Genomic DNA, 15,105 nt, shown 5'->3' on the forward strand with positions numbered 1-15,105 from the left:
GGTGGAGGTTGCCCCTGCACTGCTGGGGGGTGGGGGTGGTGGGAGACATGAGTGGGGGCCTGGTGGAGGCTGACCCTGCACTGCTGGGGGGTGGGGGTGGTGGGAGACATGGGTGGGGGCCTGGTGGAGGCTGCCCCTGGATGGTGGGGGGTGGGGGTGGTGGGAGACATGAGTGGGGGCCTGGTGGAGGGTGCCCCTGGATGGTGGGGGGTGGGGGTGATAGGGGACATGAGTGGGGGCCTGGTGGAGGTTGCCCCTGCACTGCTGGGGGGTGGGGGTGGTGGGAGACATGAGTGGGGGCCTGGTGGAGGCTGACCCTGCACTGCTGGGGGGTGGGGGTGGTGGGAGACATGGGTGGGGGCCTGGTGGAGGCTGACCCTGGATGGTGGGGGGTGGGGGTGGTGGGAGACATGAGTGGGGGCCTGGTGGAGGCTGACCCTGGATGGTGGGGGGTGGGGGTGGTGGGAGACATGAGTGGGGGCCTGGTGGAGGGTGCCCCTGGATGGTGGAGGGTGGGGGTGATAGGGGACATGAGTGGGGGCCTGGTGGAGGTTGCCCCTGCACTGCTGGGGGGTGGGGGTGGTGGGAGACATGGGTGGGGGCCTGGTGGAGGCTGACCCTGGATGGTGGGGGGTGGGGGTGGTGGGAGACATGAGTGGGGGCCTGGTGGAGGGTGCCCCTGGATGGTGGGGGGTGGGGGTGATAGGGGACATGAGTGGGGGCCTGGTGGAGGTTGCCCCTGCACTGCTGGGGGGTGGGGGTGGTGGCAGACATGAGTGGGGGCCTGGTGGAGGCTGACCCTGGATGGTGGGGGGTGGGGGTGGTGGGAGACATGAGTGGGGGCCTGGTGGAGGCTGACCCTGGATGGTGGGGGGTGGGGGTGATAGGGGACATGAGTGGGGGCCTGGTGGAGGCTGACCCTGGATGGTGGGGGGTGGGGGTGATAGGGGACATGAGTGGGGGCCTGGTGGAGGTTGCCCCTGCAATGCTGGGGGGTGGGGGTGGTGGGAGACATGGGTGGGGGCCTGGTGGAGGCTGACCCTGGATGGTGGGGGGTGGGGGTGGTGGGAGACATGAGTGGGGGCCTGGTGGAGGCTGACCCTGGATGGTGGGGGGTGGGGGTGGTGGGAGACATGAGTGGGGGCCTGGTGGAGGGTGCCCCTGGATGGTGGGGGGTGGGGGTGATAGGGGACATGAGTGGGGGCCTGGTGGAGGTTGCCCCTGCACTGCTGGGGGGTGGGGGTGGTGGGAGACATGGGTGGGGGCCTGGTGGAGGCTGACCCTGGATGGTGGGGGGTGGGGGTGGTGGGAGACATGAGTGGGGGCCTGGTGGAGGCTGACCCTGGATGGTGGGGGGTGGGGGTGGTGGGAGACATGAGTGGGGGCCTGGTGGAGGGTGCCCCTGGATGGTGGGGGTGGGGGTGATAGGGGACATGAGTGGAGGCCTGGTGGAGGTTGCCCCTGCACTGCTGGGGGGTGGGGGTGGTGGCAGACATGAGTGGGGGCCTGGTGGAGGCTGACCCTGGATGGTGGGGGGTGGGGGTGGTGGGAGACATGAGTGGGGGCCTGGTGGAGGCTGACCCTGGATGGTGGGGGGTGGGGGTGATAGGGGACATGAGTGGGGGCCTGGTGGAGGCTGACCCTGGATGGTGGGGGGTGGGGGTGATAGGGGACATGAGTGGGGGCCTGGTGGAGGTTGCCCCTGCAATGCTGGGGGGTGGGGGTGGTGGGAGACATGGGTGGGGGCCTGGTGGAGGCTGACCCTGGATGGTGGGGGGTGGGGGTGGTGGGAGACATGAGTGGGGGCCTGGTGGAGGGTGCCCCTGGATGGTGGGGGGTGGGGGTGATAGGGGACATGAGTGGGGGCCTGGTGGAGGTTGCCCCTGCACTGCTGGGGGGTGGGGGTGGTGGGAGACATGGGTGGGGGCCTGGTGGAGGCTGACCCTGGATGGTGGGGGGTGGGGGTGGTGGGAGACATGAGTGGGGGCCTGGTGGAGGCTGACCCTGGATGGTGGGGGGTGGGGGTGGTGGGAGACATGAGTGGGGGCCTGGTGGAGGGTGCCCCTGGATGGTGGGGGTGGGGGTGATAGGGGACATGAGTGGAGGCCTGGTGGAGGTTGCCCCTGCACTGCTGGGGGGTGGGGGTGGTGGGAGACATGAGTGGGGGCCTGGTGGAGGCTGACCCTGCACTGCTGGGGGGTGGGGGTGGTGGGAGACATGGGTGGGGCCTGGTGGAGGCTGACCCTGGATGGTGGGGGGTGGGGGTGGTGGGAGACATGAGTGGGGGCCTGGTGGAGGCTGACCCGGCACTGCTGGGGGGTGGGGGTGGTGGGAGACATGGGTGGGGGCCTGGTGGAGGCTGACCCTGGATGGTGGGGGGTGGGGGTGGTGGGAGACATGAGTGGGGGCCTGGTGGAGGCTGACCCTGGATGGTGGGGGGTTGGGGTGGTGGGAGACATGAGTGGGGGCCTGGGGAGGGTGCCCCTGGATGGTGGGGGGTGGGGGTGATAGGGGACATGAGAGGGGGCCTGGTGGAGGTTGCCCCTGCACTGCTGGGGGGTGGGGGTGGTGGGAGACATGAGTGGGGGCCTGGTGGAGGCTGACCCTGCACTGCTGGGGGGTGGGGGTGGTGGGAGACATGGGTGGGGGCCTGGTGGAGGCTGCCCCTGGATGGTGGGGGGTGGGGGTGGTGGGAGACATGAGTGGGGGCCTGGTGGAGGGTGCCCCTGGATGGTGGGGGGTGGGGGTGATAGGGGACATGAGTGGGGGCCTGGTGGAGGTTGCCCCTGCACTGCTGGGGGGTGGGGGTGGTGGGAGACATGAGTGGGGGCCTGGTGGAGGCTGACCCTGCACTGCTGGGGGGTGGGGGTGGTGGGAGACATGGGTGGGGGCCTGGTGGAGGCTGACCCTGGATGGTGGGGGGTGGGGGTGGTGGGAGACATGAGTGGGGGCCTGGTGGAGGCTGACCCTGGATGGTGGGGGGTGGGGGTGGTGGGAGACATGAGTGGGGGCCTGGTGGAGGGTGCCCCTGGATGGTGGAGGGTGGGGGTGATAGGGGACATGAGTGGGGGCCTGGTGGAGGTTGCCCCTGCACTGCTGGGGGGTGGGGGTGGTGGGAGACATGGGTGGGGGCCTGGTGGAGGCTGACCCTGGATGGTGGGGGGTGGGGGTGGTGGGAGACATGAGTGGGGGCCTGGTGGAGGGTGCCCCTGGATGGTGGGGGGTGGGGGTGATAGGGGACATGAGTGGGGGCCTGGTGGAGGTTGCCCCTGCACTGCTGGGGGGTGGGGGTGGTGGCAGACATGAGTGGGGGCCTGGTGGAGGCTGACCCTGGATGGTGGGGGGTGGGGGTGGTGGGAGACATGAGTGGGGGCCTGGTGGAGGCTGACCCTGGATGGTGGGGGGTGGGGGTGATAGGGGACATGAGTGGGGGCCTGGTGGAGGCTGACCCTGGATGGTGGGGGGTGGGGGTGATAGGGGACATGAGTGGGGGCCTGGTGGAGGTTGCCCCTGCAATGCTGGGGGGTGGGGGTGGTGGGAGACATGGGTGGGGGCCTGGTGGAGGCTGACCCTGGATGGTGGGGGGTGGGGGTGGTGGGAGACATGAGTGGGGGCCTGGTGGAGGCTGACCCTGGATGGTGGGGGGTGGGGGTGGTGGGAGACATGAGTGGGGGCCTGGTGGAGGGTGCCCCTGGATGGTGGGGGGTGGGGGTGATAGGGGACATGAGTGGGGGCCTGGTGGAGGTTGCCCCTGCACTGCTGGGGGGTGGGGGTGGTGGGAGACATGGGTGGGGGCCTGGTGGAGGCTGACCCTGGATGGTGGGGGGTGGGGGTGGTGGGAGACATGAGTGGGGGCCTGGTGGAGGCTGACCCTGGATGGTGGGGGGTGGGGGTGGTGGGAGACATGAGTGGGGGCCTGGTGGAGGGTGCCCCTGGATGGTGGGGGTGGGGGTGATAGGGGACATGAGTGGAGGCCTGGTGGAGGTTGCCCCTGCACTGCTGGGGGGTGGGGGTGGTGGGAGACATGAGTGGGGGCCTGGTGGAGGCTGACCCTGCACTGCTGGGGGGTGGGGGTGGTGGGAGACATGGGTGGGGCCTGGTGGAGGCTGACCCTGGATAGTGGGGGGTGGGGGTGGTGGGAGACATGAGTGGGGGCCTGGTGGAGGCTGACCCGGCACTGCTGGGGGGTGGGGGTGGTGGGAGACATGGGTGGGGGCCTGGTGGAGGCTGACCCTGGATGGTGGGGGGTGGGGGTGGTGGGAGACATGAGTGGGGGCCTGGTGGAGGCTGACCCTGGATGGTGGGGGGTTGGGGTGGTGGGAGACATGAGTGGGGGCCTGGGGAGGGTGCCCCTGGATGGTGGGGGGTGGGGGTGATAGGGGACATGAGAGGGGGCCTGGTGGAGGTTGCCCCTGCACTGCTGGGGGGTGGGGGTGGTGGGAGACATGAGTGGGGGCCTGGTGGAGGCTGACCCTGCACTGCTGGGGGGTGGGGGTGGTGGGAGACATGGGTGGGGGCCTGGTGGAGGCTGCCCCTGGATGGTGGGGGGTGGGGGTGGTGGGAGACATGAGTGGGGGCCTGGTGGAGGGTGCCCCTGGATGGTGGGGGGTGGGGGTGATAGGGGACATGAGTGGGGGCCTGGTGGAGGTTGCCCCTGCACTGCTGGGGGGTGGGGGTGGTGGGAGACATGAGTGGGGGCCTGGTGGAGGCTGACCCTGCACTGCTGGGGGGTGGGGGTGGTGGGAGACATGGGTGGGGGCCTGGTGGAGGCTGACCCTGGATGGTGGGGGGTGGGGGTGGTGGGAGACATGAGTGGGGGCCTGGTGGAGGCTGACCCTGGATGGTGGGGGGTGGGGGTGGTGGGAGACATGAGTGGGGGCCTGGTGGAGGGTGCCCCTGGATGGTGGAGGGTGGGGGTGATAGGGGACATGAGTGGGGGCCTGGTGGAGGTTGCCCCTGCACTGCTGGGGGGTGGGGGTGGTGGGAGACATGGGTGGGGGCCTGGTGGAGGCTGACCCTGGATGGTGGGGGGTGGGGGTGGTGGGAGACATGAGTGGGGGCCTGGTGGAGGCTGACCCTGGATGGTGGGGGGTGGGGGTGGTGGGAGACATGAGTGGGGGCCTGGTGGAGGGTGCCCCTGGATGGTGGGGGGTGGGGGTGATAGGGGACATGAGTGGGGGCCTGGTGGAGGTTGCCCCTGCACTGCTGGGGGGTGGGGGTGGTGGGAGACATGAGTGGGGGCCTGGTGGAGGCTGACCCTGCACTGCTGGGGGGTGGGGGTGGTGGGAGACATGGGTGGGGGCCTGGTGGAGGCTGCCCCTGGATGGTGGGGCGTGGGGGTGGTGGGAGACATGAGTGGGGGCCTGGTGGAGGGGGCCCCTGGATGGTGGGGGGTGGGGGTGATAGGGGACATGAGTGGGGGCCTGGTGGAGGTTGCCCCTGCACTGCTGGGGGGTGGGGGTGGTGGGAGACATGAGTGGGGGCCTGGTGGAGGCTGACCCGGCACTGCTGGGGGGTGGGGGTGGTGGGAGACATGGGTGGGGGCCTGGTGGAGGCTGCCCCTGGATGGTGGGGGGTGGGGGTGGTGGGAGACATGAGTGGGGGCCTGGTGGAGGGTGCCCCTGGATGGTGGGGGGTGGGGGTGATAGGGGACATGAGTGGGGGCCTGGTGGAGGTTGCCCCTGCACTGCTGGGGGGTGGGGGTGGTGGGAGACATGAGTGGGGGCCTGGTGGAGGCTGACCCTGCACTGCTGGGGGGTGGGGGTGGTGGGAGACATGGGTGGGGGCCTGGTGGAGGCTGACCCTGGATGGTGGGGGGTGGGGGTGGTGGGAGACATGAGTGGGGGCCTGGTGGAGGCTGACCCTGGATGGTGGGGGGTGGGGGTGGTGGGAGACATGAGTGGGGGCCTGGTGGAGGCTGACCCTGGATGGTGGGGGGTGGGGTGGTGGGAGACATGGGTGGGGGCCTGGTGGAGGCTGCCCCTGCACTGCTGGGGGGTGGGGGTGTAAGGGGACATGAGCAGGTGTGCAGGGTAGTCCCCTGTTTTGTGGGCTGCCTGCAGGGGCCGTGGAGGGTGTACAGGGAACACCTGTGAGGACCCACCCAGCCTAATCGCGTGTGTAACTTCCCACGCACCCCTGTAATACACGTACCAAGCCAAATCGCGTGTGATAATTCCCGCGCACCCCTGAAATACACACGCCCAGGCTATTCGCGTGTGGAAATTCCCGCGCACCCCTGAAATACACGTACCCTGCTGTAATCGCGTGTGGGACTTCCCGCGCACCCCTGAAATACACGCGCCGAGCCTATTCGCGTGTGGAAATTCCCGCGCACCCCTGAAATACACGTACCCTGCTGTAATCGCGTGTGGAACTTCCCGCGCACCCCTGAAATACACGCGACCAGGCTATTCGCGTGTGGAACTTCCCGCGAACCCCTGAAATACACGCGCCCAGGCTATTCGCGTGTGGAAATTCCCGCGCACCCCTGAAATACACGCACCCAGGCTATTCGCGTGTGGAAGTTCCCGCGCACCCCTGAAATACACGTACCCTGCTGTAATCGCGTGTGGGACTTCCCGCGCACCACTGAAATACACCTACCCTGATGGAATCGCGTGTGGACCTTCCTGCGCACCCCTGAAATCCACGTACCCGGCCAAATCGCGTGTGAGACTTCCCGCGCACCCCGGTATACACGCACACGTATTTTTTGTCAGCGTGTCCGTGTTTGTGGGTACCCCTTTGCACGTCATTTGTCCTGGAGGGCCACAGTATAGGACATTCATCATGGCAGTATATGGGTGCTATTTGTTGGCGCACCTTTTGGCGCACATTTCTTACAGCCGCAGAGACGCTACCGCCTGCTTTCTTGTGGCGGTCGTGTTTGTGCCTGTGCGCTGGTTTGAGCGTGCGCTTTTTTGCCCTATTCTATTCCATGAATACGTGTTGTAGGCGAGCGTGTGGGCGTTCCGCCCACTTGTGCCCTGTGCTTCCCCCGTGACGCCCACGTTTTTGCAAGTTGTTCCCCATTCCGAGTGTTACGCCCGTGTTCCGCCTACTTTTGTTGCGTGCGCCGCGCTATGTGCGAATTTCGCTGTGGCCTGTGCGATTTTCGCTGTGACCTGGCGCACGCTGTTTGTTGGCCTGTGCGCCAACGTGCGCCAACGTGCGCCAACGTGCGCCGCGCACTTTTTTATCGCACATCCGCTGGTTTTCTCGCGCACGGCCTTCCATGAATCGACGTGCGCTGCTTTTCGTGCGATTTTCGCACTTGCACTGCGATTTTCGCTATTCCACTGCGATTCGCACGTTTTTGCCCACTTGCGCCGCGCTAATTATTCCATGAATCGGCCTGATAGTGTATTGTTAAACAAAAGTTTTTGGTAGAGGGCTGTTTACAAGTGGTTGTTAAAAATAGTACCTCTGGGCTCTCTCAGTCGATTGTGACCTGGAAGTCAGCCAGGGAGTCATCCTGTGCCAGGTCAGGTGCCACAATGGGCTGGTCCAACAGGGGCTGAGCTGGGATGGTGTCAGCCACATTTCCCTCAACCATGGGGGAGAGGGGGTGCATGGGTGTCCCTGATTGTTCCTCCACACATGGGGGTATAGGGGCACCCTGCAAATCCCAGCCACGTCCCCTACCGCGCCCACCACGCCCACCTTTTGAAGGTCGGCCACCTTTGCCTCCCTTACCGCTACTATTGTCCTGGGCAATTGGGGGTCAATGGGGTAGGATACCAGATGGAATTCGTACCCTAGTGTTCTAACAAGGCTATCTGTGACCCCTGGGTGAAGATGACGTGTCACGCAACGCACAGGCAGCCCAAAATCAAAAATTAACGTGCATGCAACCCCTCGTAGACCACGTGCGTGAAAAAATGAACCCGCACTACGCTGTGGCACCCAGAAACACAAAACTAAGCGTACGCATAATACACGCAGCCTACAATGACATCTGAAGGGGAGCGCGACACACGGGGCAAGCACAGGTGCTAAGTACGTGCGGAACTCACCGTCTGCCTGGAAAAAGAACGTGAAAAATACGCGCGTGTGCGCATTGGCAACACCCCCGCCAAAAGAAGAATTGTACGTTGTCTGAGGAGCCAGGACAAAAGGAGAAGTGAACTCTGTTTGAGGAAACAGGCCCAACAAAAATTCAGAAAAGAGCTGTCAGAGGTAACAGGGAGTACGAACTAGAAACGCTGTGAAGTATTCGCGTGTGAACCGACAAGAAGTACAGATTTCACACACTCGCTCTCCACGAAAAGCACGTACAAGGAAATGGCATCCTACACGTAGCTTTTAAACCGGCCCACACGTACACGTCAGATACGCGTGTATGCGGGCGCTTTCCTCCAATTACACGAGATGACACTCGGAAGTGCAGTTTTTCCACGTGTGCTCTGTCATCACGTGCTATGAGGGAAACGCCCACGCGCGTAATGTAACTTACGCGCTTACGCGCTAAGGGCCTTTGGTCCAATGAAATCGCGCGCATGTGCTGACGCGCTAAGGCCCTTTCCTCGAATTACACACTGACGTACAATTTTTTCACGTGCCAAATCACTCCATATCAAGCTGGCCACGCGAAAACACACAGAAGACCACGCTCCTGCCCAGAAGGCCGATTTACTGCCCCCCCAGAGCCCCGAGCACGCTCCCACCTGCCATCTGCTGCTGCCTGACTGCCTGCTGCCCACGTGCCCTGCCATTTGCTGCCTGCACGTCAGCCAGGGGTGTAGTTGCTGTGATCACCCCTGATGGAACCGAAGACTCCCGACTGGGATTCCATCGCTCCACAGCCCAGCCCCAGGACCCAGTTGCTCACCCACTCCTGCCTCTGGGGTTGCCATGTCCAGCACAACACCATCTGGCAGAACTGGCAACCCCCAGCCAGAGAGGCAGAGGGCCACCAGCTTCACTGCCACCGAAGTTGGTGTCCTGGTGGAGCAAGTCCTGGGCAGTATGATGCACTCTTTGGAAGTTCGTGCGCCGACAATGAAGGACGGACCAGGATCTGGATGGACATCGTGACTGCCATCAACGTGGAGGGGCTGGCAGTCCGCGACTTACATCATGTCAAGAAGCGCTGGGAGGACTTCAGGTCCAGGACCCTCAACAAGGCCCGGTGCCTCGCTAAAGCAGCGGATGCCAAGGGGTGCGGGGGCCAGCTGTCGAACCATCAAATGAGGGTCCTGGAACGCATATGCCCAGCGCTCTACATCCAGATCCTTGAGGCAGTAAGTGTACATGCATGTTGATAGTACGCTGTGTGTGTCGTGGTGTGCCAGTAGTGTGCAGGTTGCACATGTGTTTATGTAGGGCCATGTAGGGATGTGTATGAACATGGGCGTGAGGCTGCCACATGTGAGTCCTCTCAGTTGTGAGACACATTGATGGTGTATGTGTTGGTAAGCATGCTGGGCAAATGCAGGTGTGGGAGCACACATGTTTGAATTTCTGTGTATGTACATTGGCATGGTTGTGGCATGGATGGTGGTTCATAATGCATGTATCTGCACTGTGTACATGTGCATGTATGTGTATCTGACAAGTGTGCAACTGTGATGCAACATGGATGCACGTGACACTGATATGTAGAAGGATGAATGGCAGATGTGACATGTATGGCGATCTCATCACTGCAACAGTTGGAGGAGATGTAGACATGCATGTAAGTGTGGTGGCGTGTGTGCATGTCTAGTGCCCTCCTTGTGTTTCATGTGATGTCAGGCTCACCTTTTACTGTTCATGCTGTTGTTTGTGTATGGATGGTGCTGCCTGGTGCAATATTGCTGTTGAAATGTTCATGTGTGTGAGTTAAAATGACATGTGTCTCATGGAGTGTGATGCCGTGTCTGAAGTTAAACATTGCCACTCATGTGCAACTGTCATGTGTGTATCAGTCCATTGTACAGTGCCCTGATGCCTGTGTTTTATCTCTCCCTGTCTGCAGCGTCAACTGAAGAAGAGGGCGGAGAGGGTGCTGTGGAGCACAACGGCAGGGATCGTCCCGCCAGCTGGAGACGCAAGGCCCGGCTCCCCTCCCAGATTGTCATCTCGTCGGGGAGTGAGGAGTCTGGTGCTGTGTCCCAGGCCGCAGCTGCCAAGGGTAGGTCCAAGAGGCAGAGGTTGGAGGTGGACTCCTCGGCAGCATAAGGGGCAGCTGAGACCCCACAGGGTCCGACGGAGGAAGATGGCATGGAGTCATCCAGGTTGGTGGGGGGTTTGGTGGAGGAGGAGGCCGTGGAAGGGACACACACGGGGTCTGGAGGTAGGGATTCCACTGGTGCTAGTGGTGCAGTGCAGGACCAGGGACAGGAGGCAGCACAGGCCGCCGCGGAGGTGCCTGTGTGCAGTCCTGTCCCTGATCCTGTCACTGCATCATCTGGCACCAGCAGGGATGCCTACGTCCAGACCCGTTTTCAGGGAGGGGATGAGCGCACAACAACTGGCCTTCCTCTCCCTGCGGACGTGGCTATCCGGGACCGTGTTGAGCCTGTCCTGGCCGGGATAGCGTTGCGTCAACGGGGCATGCGAGGTGACGTGCAGTTTTTTCGTGAAGAGACAGCACGTCATCTCGGGTGCCTCTTTGACCGCGTTGACCTGCTGGGACGGGTCACCAGTGCTGGATTCCTCCGTGTGCTAGACCTCCTTGCGACCCCCTCCTCACCTGAACCCCCTACGCGCCAGTCGCCCTCAAAGCCATCTTCCCACCCATGTATCACCTGGGTACCCTGTGGAGCTGCCTCTGACCCTGCGGCCAGGCTGGTGGACGACACATCCCTGCCACAGTCGGGAGTCGGACGTCCAGCAGGGGTGGCCACCTCAACAACTGCACCCCAGCCGGAGGAGGATGTGCAGGCAGCAAGAGCCAGGGCACAGGCAGAGGCACAGCAGCAGCAGCAACAAGGTGGGAGCCATCACGGCTCGGGGCCTTCGACATCGGAGGGGCAGGCATCGGCCAGAGGGCAGGAGGACCCAGGACTGGAAGTGTCTTCCGTGTGGCAGCGGTTAGGCCATGCTATAGATGCGGAGCGGCAGCGGGCAGAAGAGGCACAGCTCACGATGGTCAGGGCGGAGAACTCCATGCGGAGGGCCCTGAGGCGGGCCGAGTGCCTCGAGGCAATTTGCAGGGAGTTGGAGGAGAACATGTCGTCGTCCCTGTGAACCCTCGGGGCCATGGAAGAGGATCGCCTCCAGGACATTGAGCAGGAGTTCGATGATGCCCTGGCCCGGGACATCCAAAAGTGAGCCGTTGGACTAGCCCGCTGCCCTTGTAAATAGTTTTTAGAGTTAGGTTTCCTTTTCGTTTTGCTTTTATTTGTGGTCAATGGACAGTGCCACACAAATTTGTATATAGTTATATTTTTAGGTAGTTTGTTAGGTAGGTTTCATTTGTTTGATTGGGATCATGGACCCTTTACATCCTTGGACAATGGATTGTATATAGTTTCATCATGTATTCATTTTTTTTTTTTGCATTATGGACATGGAGCAATGGATTTATTTTTTCCGGACAATGGATTGTAAATAGTTGGACTATGGATTGATTTCTCTTTTTTTTAAATTATGAACATGAAGCAATGGAGATTTATTTTTACATTTCCTTTGGATTTGCGTTGTTGGAGGGTGACTTTGGACTGTTTTTCTTTCTAATTTTTTTGGATTGGTTATCATTTTCATTCAATCATCTTTTTCACATTCTTTTCATTTCATGTTTCATATTTTGGTATGCTTTCATTTCATTTTTGATTTTATGTACAAATACAATTTCATTTTATAGTTCCATGTGTGGGATTAGATCATTGGGTTGATGCATGTGAAAATGTGGGTTTACACAAGCAATGCCAACCAGTGTATCTGTGTGATGGACATGTGTTGATGTACATAGTTGACTTTTGGTTTGTGTCATGAGATCGGCATTTCACTGCTGGGGGGAGGGGGTGCAGGGGGACATGAGTGGGACATGAGTGGGGGCCTGCTGGCAGGTGCCCTGCACTGCTGGGGGGTGGGGGTGCAGGGGGACATGAGTGGGGGCCTGCTGGCAGGTGCCCCACAGTGCTGGGGGGTGGGGGTGCAGGGGCACATGAGTGGGGGCCTGCTGGCAGGTGCCCCTCAGTGCTGGGGGGTGGGGGTGCAGGGGCACATGAGTGGGGGCCTGCTGGCAGGTGCCTCACAGTGCTGGGGGGTGGGGTGCAGGGGCACATGAGTGGGGGCCTGCTGGCAGGTGCCCCTCAGTGCTGGGGGGTGGGGGTGCAAGGGGACATGAGTGGGGGCCTGCTGGCAGGTGCCCCACAGTGCTGGGGGGTGGGGGTGCAGGGCACATGAGTGGGGGCCTGCTGGCAGGTGCCCCTCAGTGCTGGGGGGTGGGGGTGCAGGGGCACAAGAGTGGGGGCCTGCTGGCAGGTGCCCCACAGTGCTGGGGGTTGGGGGTGCAGGGGGACATGAGTGGGACATGAGTGGGGGCCTGCTGGCAGGTGCCCCACAGGGCTGGGGGGTGGGGGTGCAGGGGCACATGAGTGGGGGCCTGCTGGCAGGTGCCTCTCAGTGCTGGGGGGTGGGGGTGCAAGGGGACATGAGTGGGGGCCTGCTGGCAGGTGGCCCACAGTGCTGGGGGGTGGGGGTGCAGGGCACATGAGTGGGGGCCTGCTGGCAGGTGCCCCTCAGTGCTGGGGGGTGGGGGTGCAGGGGCACAAGAGTGGGGGCCTGCTGGCAGGTGCCCCACAGTGCTGGGGGATGGGGGTGCAGGGGCACATGAGTGGGGGCCTGCTGGCAGGTGCCCCTCAGTGCTGGGGGTTGGTGGTGCAAGGGGACATGAGTGGGGGCCTGCTGGCAGGTGCCCCACAGTGCTGGGGGTTGGGGGTGCAGGGGGACATGAGTGGGACATGAGTGGGGGCCTGCTGGCAGGTGCTCCACAGGGCTGGGGGGTGGGGGTGCAGGGGCACATGAGTGGGGGCCTGCTGGCAGGTGCTCCTCAGTGCTGGGGGGTGGGGGTGCAGGGGCACATGAGTGGGGGCCTGCTGGCAGGTACCCCTCAGTGCTGGGGGTTGGTGGTGCAAGGGGACATGAGTGGGGGCCTGCTGGCAGGTGCCCCACAGTGCTGGGGGTTGGGGGTGCAGGGGGACATGAGTGGGACATGAGTGGGGGCCTGCTGGCAGGTGCCCCACAGGGCTTGGGGGTGGGGGTGCAGGGGCACATGAGTGGGGGCCTGCTGGCAGGTGCCCCTCAGTGCTGGGGGGTGGGGGTGCAAGGGGACATGAGTGGGGGCCTGCTGGCAGGTGGCCCACAGTGGCGGGGGGGTGCAAGGCACATGAGTGGGGGCCTGCTGGCAGGTGCCCCTCAGTGCTGGGGGGTGGGGGTGCAGGGGCACAAGAGTGGGGGCCTGCTGGCAGGTGCCCCACAGTGCTGGGGGATGGGGGTGCAGGGGCACATGAGTGGGGGCCTGCTGGCAGGTGCCCCTCAGTGCTGGGGGTTGGTGGTGCAAGGGGACATGAGTGGGGGCCTGCTGGCAGGTGCCCCACAGTGCTGGGGGTTGGGGATGCAGGGGGACATGAGTGGGACATGAGTGGGGGCCTGCTGGCAGGTGCCCCACAGGGCTGCGGGGTGGGGGTGCAGGGGCACATGAGTGGGGGCCTGCTGGCAGGTGCTCCTCAGTGCTGGGGGGTGGGGGTGCAGGGGCACATGAGTGGGGGCCTGCTGGCAAGTGCCCCACAGTGCTGGGGGGTGGAGGTGCATGGGGGACATGAGTGGGACATGAGTGGGGACCTGCTGGCAGGTGCCCCACAGTGCTGGGGGTGGGGGTGCAGGGGCACATGAGTGGGGGCCTGCTGGCAGGTGCCCCTCAGTGCTGGGGGTGGGGGTGCAAGGGGACATGAGTGGGGGCCTGCTGGCAGGTGCCCCACAGTGCTGGGGGGTGGGGGTGGAGGGGGACATGAGTGGGGGCTTGCTGGCAGGTGCCCTGCACTGATGGGGGGTGGGGGTGCAGAGGGTCGTGCGTTGGTGATCAGTAGTGCAAGCCTACATGTGGCTTGGCTGGGGGGCATGCCCATGGTGGATGCGCTGCCTGCGGGACATGACCAGGGGTGCAGGGTAGTCCCCTGTGGTGTGGGCTGCCTGCAGGGGCCGTGGAGGGTGTAGAGGGAACACCTGGGAGGACCCACACTGCCAATTCACGTGTAGGACTCCCCGTGCACCCCCGAAATACACATACCCTGCTTAAATCGCGTGTGAGACTTCCCGCGAACCCCAGGAATACACGTACCCCACTTGCACAGGCCCTTTAGCGTGTGAAACTTCCTGTGAACCCCAGTAATACACGTACCCCGCTCGCACAGGGCCCTTTCGAGTGTAAAACTTCACGCAAACCCCAGTAATACACGTACCCCGCTCGCACAGGGCCCTTTCGCGTGTAAAACTTCCCGCGAACCCCAGTAATACACGTACCCCGCTCGCACAGGGCCCTTTCGCGTGTAAAACTTCACGCGTACCCCAGGAATACACGTTCCCCACTCGCACAGGCCCTTTCGCGTGTGAAACTTCCCGCGCACCCCCGTAATACACGTACTCTGCTGAAATCTCGTGTGAGACTTCCCGCGAACCCCAGTTATACACGTACCCCACTCGCACAGGCCCTTTCGCGTGTGAAACTTCCTGCAAACCCCGTAATACACGTACCCTGCTCCAATCGCGTGTGAAACTTCCCGCGAACCCCAGTAATGCACGTACCCTGCTCGCACAGGGCCTATCGCGTGTGAAACTTCCCGCGAACCCCAGTTATACACATACCCCACTCGCACAGGCCCTTTCACGTGTGAAACTTCCTGCGCACCCCCGAAATACACGTACCCAGATCCAATTGCGTGTGAGACTTCCCGCGAACCCCTGTAATACACGTACCCTGCTCCAATCGCGTGTGAGACTTCCCGCAGACCCCCGTAACACACGTACCCTGCTCCAATCGCGTGTGAAACTTCCCGCGAACCCCAGTTATACACGTACCCCACTCGCACAGGCCCTTTCGCGTGTGAAACTTCACGCGAAGCCCAGTAATACACGTTCCCCGCTTGGCATTTGCTGTTTTACAGCCCTGTAAACTGG

This window comes from Ambystoma mexicanum, chromosome 11, assembly GCF_040938575.1.
Source record: "Ambystoma mexicanum isolate Mex_15411 chromosome 11, UKY_AmexF1_1, whole genome shotgun sequence".
Taxonomy (NCBI): domain Eukaryota; kingdom Metazoa; phylum Chordata; class Amphibia; order Caudata; family Ambystomatidae; genus Ambystoma; species Ambystoma mexicanum.